Source organism: Meriones unguiculatus, assembly GCF_030254825.1.
Source record: "Meriones unguiculatus strain TT.TT164.6M chromosome 13 unlocalized genomic scaffold, Bangor_MerUng_6.1 Chr13_unordered_Scaffold_65, whole genome shotgun sequence".
NCBI lineage: Eukaryota > Metazoa > Chordata > Mammalia > Rodentia > Muridae > Meriones > Meriones unguiculatus.
In genome coordinates this window covers 93,342-103,062 of record NW_026843670.1, presented here as the reverse complement: position 1 = coordinate 103,062, position 9,721 = coordinate 93,342, and the positions used below count along the sequence as shown (strand labels likewise).

At 43.7% G+C, this 9,721-nt stretch overlaps 1 pseudogene; it reads left to right on the top strand.

Annotated features, from left to right (window-relative positions):
• The first annotated feature begins 2,576 nt into the window (after window positions 1–2,576).
• The window catches only part of LOC132651390 (single-stranded DNA-binding protein, mitochondrial-like), a 29,801-nt pseudogene continuing 22,656 nt past the window's right edge, over window positions 2,577–9,721 (top strand).

Genomic DNA, 9,721 nt, shown 5'->3' with positions numbered 1-9,721 from the left:
ACACAGAGGACCTCAGAAAGGCCTCTGCCCTGAAGACTATCAATGCAAATGCTGAGACTTATGGGCAACCTTAGGGCAGAGTTCAGGGAATCTTAGGAAGGAAGTGGGAAACAGTAAGATCTGGAGAGGACAGGAACTCCATAAGGAGAGCAACAGAACAAAAAAAAAATCTGAGCATAGGTGTCTTTCCAGAGACTCATATTCCAACCAAGGATCATGCATGGAGATAACCTAAGACCCCTGCACAAATGTAGCCCATGGCAGTTCAGTATCCAAGTGGGTTCCATTATAATAGAACAGGGACTGTCTCTGACATGAACTGATTGGCCTGCTCTTTAATTACCTCCCCCTGAGGGGGAAGCAGCATTGCCAGGCCACAGAAGACAATGCAGCCACTCCTTATGAGACATAATTGACTAGGATCAGAAGGAAGGAAAAGAAGACCTCCCCTATCAGTGAACTTGGGGAAGGGCATGCATGAAGAGGGTGGAGGAGGGGAGGGACTGGAACAGGAGGAGGGAGGGAACCACAGGGGAGATACAAAGTAAATAAAGTGTAATTAATAAAGAATCATTAAAAAAAACTAAACAAAAAGTAGGAGCTCTGGGGGCTGAAGAGATGGCTCAGAGGTTAAGAGCACTGGTTGCTCTTCCAGAGGCTCTAAATTCAATTCCAGGCAACCATATGGTGGCTTACAACCATCTATAATGAGATCTGGTGCCCTCTTCTGGCATGCAGAGATACATGCATGCAGAACATTGTGAACATACGAATAAATACATAAATCTTTTTTTAAAAGTAAAAGCTGTGAATGTTCTCATTACATTTTACACTTTTAGTATGAAATCCATTTTATACATGTATCCGCCATCCAAACCAAAAAGTCCAGACAGGGTCTCATAATGTAATTCTGGTTGGCCTGGAGATTGCTTTGTAGACCAGCCTGGCCTTGAATTCACAGAGCTCCACCTGCCTCTATCTTCTGAGTTCAGGCATTAAAACCATAACACCACCATGCTCTGCTATGTTTTGATTTTTAAAGACAAAGATAGTGGCAAGCCATGAACTCCTAACCTTCCTGCTTCTACTTCCCAAATGTTGGAATTACAGCTATGAACTAACCCATACTCCATGCTTTTCCTGCTGTGGGCTGAACCCAGAGCTTTGTTCATGCCAGGACAACACTGTACTGGCCATGTTCCAGCTCTAGCCATAAGAAAACAAAAAACAAGCAAAAAAAAAAAAAATAAGTAAATGAAACCTTAATTCAGAATGAGGAAGTTCTAATAACTTGTCTCTAAGAACCTGAAATTTTTGCTTGGCAAAATTAGGTCAGTTGCTGTCATGAATTATAGGGTTGACTTTTCCAAACGGCTTTGTCATAATTTTATTTTGTTGCTGTGATAAAACACTTACCAAAAGCAACTTAAGGAAGAGATGGGTTTATTTCAGCTTGCCCTAACAGGTCACAGCCCAGAAACCATTGGCGCCTCTGAAGATTGCGCAAGTCTTTTCCTACCCCCGCCAGCTTGGTGGCATATTTCTAAAATCCCCATCTGCACAACATAAACAGGAAACTTGCAGCAAAAAGCCTCGGCGGTGCAAATTCCAAGCTTCCAGCAGAGGGCGGGAGAATCTCCTCCCTGCTGCCAGTGGCAAGCAGGCAGCAGAGAAGAGCAAACTTTTCAAGGGACCCAGCGCCCCTCCACCTTCTTCTCCCCCTGCAAAAGGGAGAGAGAAGGTGGAAGGAAAGACCCCGCTCCAGGAAAATAAAGAATAGGGGAGGGGGACGTTGAGGCAGAGGCCCAGCCTCTAAGAGCTCAGCCTCCGTGGCGAGGCTGCGCCCGGCCGCCCATTCTCCAAGCCGCGGGTCCGAGCGGCCTCGGAGGAACCCGAAGTCCGAGCCCTCTCGGGTGGGGCGGAGGAGGGGCTGGCACGAGGTGCAGCGCAGGCGCAGTGCGCGCCTCCATTGTCAAGCGTGATGGAAGCGCCGTCGCTATAGATACAGACGCTGAAAGGTTTTCGCTGAGCTCGCCTGGGCCTGGTGGGCGGCGGCGGTGAGGACGGCGATGGGAATCCGCTTCCCGGGCGTGGTGGCGGGGGTCGTGGTTCCTCTAGTGGACTACTTCATCTTGGTCGGCTGAGACTAGGAGAAGCCAGGTAAGAATGTGGGGCGGGCGCCGCCTGGGCTCCGCCTCCGCCCCTGGGCTCCGCCTCCGCCCCTGGGCTCCGCCTCCGCCCCGGCTCCGTTTCCGCCCACCTAGGCTCCGCCTCCCCCATCGGGCTCCGCCTACAACCCTTGACTCTGCCTCTGCTCCCGGGCTCCTCCCCCGTCTCCGCCCCGGGCTCCGCCTCCGTTCTCGGGCTCCTCCCCCGCCTCTGCCTCTGGGCTCCGCCTCCGCCCCCAGCAGCCCTCCAGTGGGCTAGGTGGTGCTGGGCCTGGCATCGCGGCTGGGAGGCGGGAAGGAGAGAGGGTTGGGTCCCGAGGTGGAGGAGCAGCGGGTCCACGGGTATCAGCAGCCATCCCAGTGCAGCCGAGCTTGGCTGGCTGTGGGCGTGTGTGAGGGACCCGCAGGATGGCGGTCGCGGGGAGAGACCGCAGCGTTGCAGCCGGGGGCTGGGCGGGTCGGGAGAGCCTGCCTGCATCCAGACAAGAGCTTCTGTGCTGGCTGCTGGTACCCGGGACTGTGCCCTCCTGCCGCCGGGGTTGGGAGGCTGGGGCGCAGTGTGCAGAGTTCCTCGGGATACACTTGTGCCATGCATCCTGAGGAAGAGTGATAATGGGCCAGTCCTCCCGGAAAGGAAGTGCAGAGGGTCCAGTGCTGCCTCTGCCTGCCCTAGGACAGGAGAGGTGGGGGAGCTTGGACCTCCCAGTCTAACGAATGTACTTGGAAAGGCCAATTATTTTTTAGGCCAGGTCCCAGAGTGGCAACTAGAAGAATTTTGTTAGAAAATCTAAGAAAGCATATGTATATGACTGTGGTTTGCATGGGTGGGGAACCTCTGTCAATGTGCTCCCCAAAGTGCTAAAGGGGAGGGGAGGGGAGGAGAGAGGAAGAACATGTTCAAAAATTTCCTGGCAAAAAAACAGAAAGGAAAACAAATCCTGCTTAATTAAGTTCCACCTTTTGTGTGTATGCCGAAGAATTCTTAAGTTGTGTTTATGTGTACATCCTTTCATCATAGTTACGTGCATATATATATATATATATATATATATATATATATATACTCTAAAAGCTTGCTGTTTCAATGTCTTCCTCACATTTCAACTGAATTATTTTGGGGCCCTAAATCTAAACCTAATTCTTATCAATATTTGGAGGTTTTGCTTGTACTGAATGTGTGGTTTTATTTTCATAGTTAACAGTGTGTACACAGTCCCTTACACCAGGGTCATCATGCTTACGTCTCTTAAAAAAGGAATGAAAAACAATAAATAGTTCTAATAATGTTAATGACTAAAATGAAGGTAACTGAGTGCATTTTACAATGATCTCAGATGCTCACTTCAGACAGAACATTTTATGATGAAATATTTTTCATGAGGCACAAAATGCCTGTTAAGCTTAGGGCATGTTTACAACATTCTCTTGAAAACAAGGTTCAAGATGCATCCTGAAGTCGTAACATCAAATGATGTACAGAGAGGAGGTAATCAGATTCACAGACATGGTCTCCTAGGGATAAGTATGGCAGAATGCAAAACCCAGGACATTTTTTGAGGATCTGACCTCTCATAAAATTTGATGAAAACATAGATTCTTTGCAGAAAATGTACATGCACATGAACCCAACTATGTACAAAGCAGGTACAGAGTGAATGTCAGGAGAGGGACCAGGTTAAAAACTAATACCAAATAAGTAGCACTGTTGCTGTATCTGTAATTTCTATCTTGCTTGGAAGGCAGAGACTGTTAACCTCCCTATTTATGGCAGAGCATCTGCATAAAGAAAAGCAATGCTTTGCTTCTCCTGTTCCTTTTCTTTCTCCTCCTTCTTTACCTCATATATGTGATGCAAATGTTCTACTTCCAAGCTTTATTCCGAGCTCCTGTACAAAACAGGTAGATACAGATAGTCCTTGCATATGATAAAGCCAGATGCTAAACCTCATTAAAGATTAAAGGAAGTAACTTGTTATGGGAGAAATGAAAGAGAACAGAGAGAAGGCAACAGGCATAGAGGAGGATATACTAGTCACAACAGTAACAGAACAAGATAAAAAGACTTCATGAGAAGTTTATTACAGATAGCACAATGGCTGGCATTAACAAATAAAATGCTACATACTCCCATCCTCTGTGTGGGAATTCTGTATTACTATCAAATTATGAAGAAATTGTTAAAGCCATTTACTGTTTAAAAGATTATTTGTCCTTCCCCAGATAGTTACTGTTTGTGCATTAGGTACCAAATACTGTGCTAAGTCCTGAACACACAGAAAATAATTCATGCAAACACAATTCTTTCTCTATAAGCTTACAGTTTTGTGGGCTACTCCACCATAAACAAACCCATAGACCATGCAGAGAAATGTGTACGTCACTATAAAATCTACTATGAAACCTAAAGAAAACAAGAGGGATTTAACAGCACAAGATGATAAAGAACATATCAAAGGCCCAGAGTTGAGAACATTTTAGTTAAGTAGGGGAAATGAAAGAAGGTGAATTTTCAATCCTCGTTTAGAAAGACAGATGGGATGTGCATTGAACGTATGACAGGAGTCTACTGAGCGCATCTGAAAGACTCTAACTAGCAGTGTTTTCAAAGCAAAGACTCAAGACCAAACCTTTGGCAGAGTACAGGGAATCATAAGAAAGAAGGGGAGTTAGTCTGATTGGGAAAGGATAGGAGCTCCACAAGGACCAAATATATCTGGGCACAGGGTCTTTTCTGAGACTGACATTCAACCAAGGACCATGTATGGATATAACCTAGAACCTCTGCTCAGAGGTAGCCTGTGGTAGCTCAGTAACCAATTGTTTTCCTAAAGTGAGGGGAACAAGGACTATTTCTAACAGGAACTCAATGACTGGCTCTTTGGCCTCTCCACCCCCAAAGGGAGGAGCAGTCCTGTTAGGCCACAGAGGAGGGCTTTGCAGCCAGTCCTGAAGATACCTGATAAAACAGGATCAGATGAATGGGGAGGAGACTTTCCAAGTCCATCAGTGGACTTGGAAAGGGGCAGGGAGGAGATGAGGGAGGGAGGGAGGGAGGGATTGGGAGGGAATGAGGGATTGGGACACGGCTGGGATACAGAGTTTATAAAATGTAACTGATAAGAAAAAAATAAATAATAATAATAATAAACGATGGGGCTGGAGAGACGTCACAGAGCTTAAGAGTGCAGGTTTCTCTTCCAAAGATCCCGAGTTTGATTTCCAGCACCCACGTGGTGGCTCACAACCATCTATAGTGAGATCTGGCTCCTTTTTCTGGTATGCAGACAGAATACTCTACAAATAATAAATTTTCAAAGAAAAAAAAAGAAATGCACCATGGATCATCAATAAAATTCCCCTCCCTCCAAAAAGAACACTCACTACCTCTTTAAATAATAATAATAATGAATTTTAAAGTTAGTTTTCTCCAAGGGGCCACAAACCAGACTAACTGGTTAGCCTCATGAGCAGTAACAGAAAAACTCAAGGGCATATTGCAAGACACTCTGAGAGTCTGTTCATGATTCATTTGGGGTGTATATGTTTGAGAGAGAGAGAGAAAGAAAGGGAGACAGAGAGGTAGAGACAGACAGACAGAGAAAGAATACTGCTATATGTGTATGTGTGGATCTTTCTATAATTCTGGAACACTGAGGTGGTTTCTGGTATCAGTCGCCTGTCTGTCCTCATTTGCTCTTGGATTTGACTTGTTGTCTGTGGAGTTCGGTGGGAATGTCTCTCCCACGTTGACAGATTTGCAAACCCTGAACCTGACCACCTACCTCGTCATAGGAATGAGAATTCCTACAGAGGAAACATGTGGACAGATCTGCCTGACCAATCAGAAATGGAGTGAGGTGGAGACAGTATGTCCACAGCCTAATAACAATTTGTCTTGGCCCTCTTTAGCTCCTATTAGCCATTCCTTGCTAGCCTCTTTGTTGGACCTAGTATCCTAGGACTGATGAATACCTGTAGGGTGGTGCTAACTAGAACACAAGTGTCTGGCAGGCCTGATGTTAAAATTTTCACCTGATGGCATTGGAGTCCCATAGCTGTTTTCTATGCTTTGCCATAACCCACTTTTCTAAGGTCTAACTGAAGAGCATTTATGGCTGTTCTGATATTATAAATATTTCATGGGACTCCCTCCACATTGGAACATGGAATTTGGAGTGACACAAATCTATGCTCTCGGGCCATGGCAATTGTCATATTCAACAAGCACACAACTCTTGCTTTCTACTGTATCCTGGGATACCCAGCTGTCCTGTCACTGAGGAGTGTCTACTATCACTTTACTGGCTAGAGCTTTACATATTTACAGAAGCCAGGCTTCTGACACCCAGAATGATGGTGTTCTGCAATGTGGTTTCCACTTTCCTTACTAACCCCCATAGCACCGGGGGCAAGGTCATGCTGGCTGCAGAGCATCGCAGGATCCCAGAAATTTCAGTGACCTCCTTCTAGACTTATGGTCAATATTGTGAGAGGATTTCTTCCAATATGCCACAACACTGAGGACGAGATGATGGATGCCTTTTATACTTCAGGGGCTACAGCGATGATTCAGGGGTTAAGAGTACTTGTTCTTGCCAAGGACCAGTTCTGTTTTGCACCTGGTATCTAGCCCCATCTGTAAGTCCAGTTCCAGGGACTTTAGCTCCCTCTTCTGCCCTCTTCACACACCTTCACCTCCATCTGATACACAGGCACACCTACCCATGCAGACAAAACACTCATACATATAAAAATAAACAATCAGATGAGAATTACACTTCCTAAGAGAGGGGGAAAAAGCACACCCTTCCATTAGTAAGTAAAGCTAGTTTATTGCACACACAGCCCCAGCCACAAATTCACATAATCCCAGTTTAAATGTGTCCAGTTTAAATTCTTCTATTCAGCCAGGGCCCAACCAGTCCCTGCTCACTGAAAAAAGAATCCTGGGTCCCTGGCCCCCTTTATTTTAGTGAGTGCCGACTCTCCCAGTCAAAACAGGCCTGGTCTTGGGAAGGTAGACAGAGATTATAAATCATTTTTAAGGATTATAACAAAAGCCAGCTGTGATGTCATATGCCTGTGACCCTCAGTGGGGCAAGCAGTGGTATAAGTTCCAGATCATCTAGGTTTACAAAGCGAGTCCAGGACATGCAAGGCTACACAGAGAAACCCTGTCTCCAAAAAACAAGGGCTTGTGCCCCCTGCCAGCTCTTTACACTCACAACACTGGACATGTTCTAAGTTACATAGTATGACTTCAATCAGGCTACAGAAAAGTCCTGCCAAGCATGTTGGCACGCACATTTAATCCCAGCACTTGGGAGGCTGAGGCAGGTGAGTATCTGTGAGTTCAAGGCCAGCTTGTTCTACAGAGAAAGTTCAAGACAGCCAGTGTTACACAGAGAAACCCTGTCTCAAAAACCCAAAATAATAATAATAATAATAATAATAATAATAATAATAATAATATTGAAATAAAAAAATATCAGAACCAGGCCTACTGGCACATTTTCAGGTTCCTTTCACAAGGAAGGCACACAGTAGAGCTTATGGGAAAAATAGCAGGTGGAAGAAAGATTTGAAACTTCATTTTATTTCAGTTTTAAAATCTCAATTACATTAATTCTAAGTGGATTTGAGAGACCAAAGACTTAAAATCAGTGGGTATTGTTTTAAAGTTTAAAGCAGAAGCATGAATAAAGGCTAGTTAGTTGGAAACACGTCCAGCCACCTTGGGGAAGAACGAGCCTTAATGCCCTGAGGGGACAAATTACCCTTACTGCATTCTTTCCTGCCCACTAATTATACAGTTGCTAGGAAACTGGCCCGTAAGACCAGGCTAGAACTGTTTGTAGTCTCAGTACCTAAAGTGGACCAATCATTTCAAAAGTCAATTCCCCTTCCCCAATCATGTAATGCCAAAGCATGTAAGTTCCTGCTTGCAGTTTTGCCCCATAAAAACCATGCTTCCCTAGATCTCAGGGCTACATTCCTCTCCTGTGTCCACAGGAAGTTTATGTCCCATATCCAAACATGTATACAATTTTAAAAACCTCATGTATTTACAGCAGAGTGTATCCCTGGTCTTTTGGGGTTCCCGTACTGGACATAACAGTTTCACTCTGAGTAAGACCATTATTAATTTATAAATATCTCCCAACAACAATAAACACTTGTAGCCACAGAAAACAACCCATTCCCCCTTAAAAAAATAGGACATCATTATCAGTGATTTCTTCTAGCTGACATTTTGGACATGCAGAAATACTGCTGGGGACCCAAAGAAAAATGAAAACATGTTTAATTAAGCAAGCAATATTTGTGGTCCAGTCTTTGAATGTTGAGAAAATAATAAGAGTTAATAAAAGTCCTGTTTAGAACAGTCTAAAATGCTGGACCAATTAAGATTTGTAGCTTTCTTCAAAGCTCTCTTGGGAACAGGTCATGATGAGAAACACCAATTGAAGCAGTTGAGGCAGAAACAAGCAGAATTATGGAACATGCAAGATTCTGAAACAGATGTGTTAATGTCTCAGCATGCTGGAAGGAGGATTCTGTCAGGTTTGGTCCAGCATCTCCAGTATTCACTCCTTTTGTTCTGCAAACATATAATTTCTCACAAGCATTACACAGTTCTAAAATTATAAATGTAAGAGATGTTCAGAATGAAATTAAACTGTAAAGCAATTTTATCAATGCCAATTAAAAGAATGGCATAATAAATATTGAGGCTATTATAGCCAAGGAATTGTTGGCCATGCACTGCTGAAATTCCGCTAGAGACATTTTTTATGTCTCAGTCAGTTGTAGAGTTGTTCCCATGTGAAGGGATTATCAATTTATATTACCTGTTCTGTTTGGTCTTCTTGATTTCTCTCTTCTTGTGTGTGGCCAAGGTCTTCAGGTGATCTTCCTCTGTGATATCTGATTTTTATTAGTTTTGAAGGAACCCATAATTTCTCTTCTCCTGTGTGAACATATGCAAAACCTCTTCCCCAGTGTGTAACACATTCCCTACTGTCCATTTTGAAATTGGGATATCTTTGAAATATATAGGCTGAAATAATTCAGCAGTTTTTTTTTCTATAACCAAGTGTCGTGCATCTGTTTTTTGTTTTTCATTAACATTTAAGAAGTTTAAGGTCAATAAAGCATTATGTAATCTATCTCTGTGGTGTTTTAATACCCCTCCCTGATTGTTAAGCATGTCCCTTAAAGTATGATTCTATTTTTCAATGACTGCTTGACCAGCAGGATTGTGAGTTATACCTGTTACATGTTTTATCTTATAATATGTAAAAAACATCTTTTCACTTTATTAGAGACATATGCTGTAGCATTATCAGTCTTAATCTGTGTAGGCATAACCATAACTTCCATCACTTCTAATAAATGTGTAATAACTGAATCAGCCTTCTCAGAACTTATGGCTTTTGCTCATTGGAACCCTGAATATGTGTCTATAGTATAGTGCACATATTTCAGTTTACCAAACTCTATAAAATAAAACACGTGATTTGCCAAATTTCATTTCTTTGGTTACCATTAGG